The sequence below is a fragment of the Haliotis cracherodii genome, unplaced genomic scaffold (genome assembly GCF_022045235.1).
Source record: "Haliotis cracherodii isolate W230 unplaced genomic scaffold, xgHalCrac1.p SCAF_9, whole genome shotgun sequence".
Taxonomy (NCBI): domain Eukaryota; kingdom Metazoa; phylum Mollusca; class Gastropoda; order Lepetellida; family Haliotidae; genus Haliotis; species Haliotis cracherodii.
The window spans coordinates 4,423,173-4,424,854 of NW_027266343.1; positions in this window are offsets into that span (position 1 = coordinate 4,423,173).

Consider the following 1,682-nt stretch of genomic DNA (forward strand, 5'->3'; position numbering starts at 1 on the left):
CCAGCCCTACTAGTTGCATAGTTTATACTATAGCGGATTACCTGCGGCTGTCATATCGAGACAGCACACCGTTGTATAAAACCTGTTTCCATATATCAGGTGCTGACGGGACGGCACGTATTCCAGTTTTGACCATACAACCGTGATATACAAACACGCACATCAAGTGGTTCGTTAAATTGAGCACTCTTTAGCCAAGATCGAAATAACACGTGCTTGAGACCATACAACCATACCAACTGTACACGAGTCTCCACTTATAGAGAGAGTTTATTGCAGTAAAGGGGCCACCGGCCCATTATACAATACATATTTCATTGATTTTTTTCAATTCAATTGAGCGCCATACAATATTATACATTGGTCAATCAAAGTGACAATTAATTAATATTGAGTTGTTTACATCTTTTTTTCATTGACAGAAAAATATATTACGCTAAGACATTTACAGTGTGGGCATTTTGTGATGACAGTAGTTGTTGGAATTAAAAAGAGTTGGGTTTTGTACATAGTATTTCGGTAATAGACTTCTTATATCATTATAGAATGGGCATATCATACAAAAATGGTATTCAGTTTCGACACAAGGTACGATACACAATGGACATAATCTTTCATTCGCACTTATACCAAGTGTACGTCCGTATTCAATCATAAGTGTATGGTTTGAACATCTAAATTTAATCAGAGCATTTCTATAAGGATGTACAATGACAAGTGATAGGTATTCTTCAAATTTAAAGACAGTCTTTTGACAAATCCTCAAACCACATTTGGTAATCAATCTCTTTACAACGCTCTTCAAACTCTGACAAAAAGGAAGTGATACAATTAACATTTCTATATATCTTCATATGTATCTTCAAGTCTCCAGGGGCGGTCGGGTAGCCTAGTGGTTAAAGCGTTCGCTCGTCACGCCGAAGACCCGGGTTCGATTCCCGACATGGGTACAATGTGTGAAGCCCATTTGTGGTGTCCCCCGCCGTGATATCGCTGGAATATTGCTAAAAGCGGCGTAAAACCATACTCACTCACTCACTCACTCAAGTCTCCACTTGGCCGGACCGTGGACTCCCCGGTTTTCCCAATCTCATTAAGATCAGATCTAAGATCTCGCTGCCGCTAAACAAAGATCACAGGACAGAGGACATCCCATTACGGGTCACGTCAGAACGGTTTGCCCAGAATATGTTTCTACGCGATTCACTGTACAGAGTTGCGTCCCGTGGGCACGACAGAAACCTATGATCGTGGGTTCCAATCCCGGTTCACCCCGTTTATATTTCTAGGTGTGTCAGCACCATGCTCGGTGGTTTCAGAAAAGTGGTAAACGTCTTGCATGACGTCGGACTTTCCTCCCACATTAAGCTGACAGGCCGTGATATAACAGGAATACTGTAAAAGCTGCGTTAAACCAAACTCACTCATTCCACATGACCGACTTTGGCAATTTTTGTCATATTCGGTAACTTCTGCAAGACAAACATTAGTTTCTGTGAAAGAAGGAGCAGTTTAATTATGTTACACAACATATTTCTTCATGTCTTTCAACATAAAATTCATACTTTGGGTAAAGCCTGAAGACAATTATATTTACAAACAAGAAGTAGCTATCCAAAGAGTTTGACTCCGAGCTGCCACGTTTTCAATGCCACATACATATTGCATGGTGGTTGTTGTGC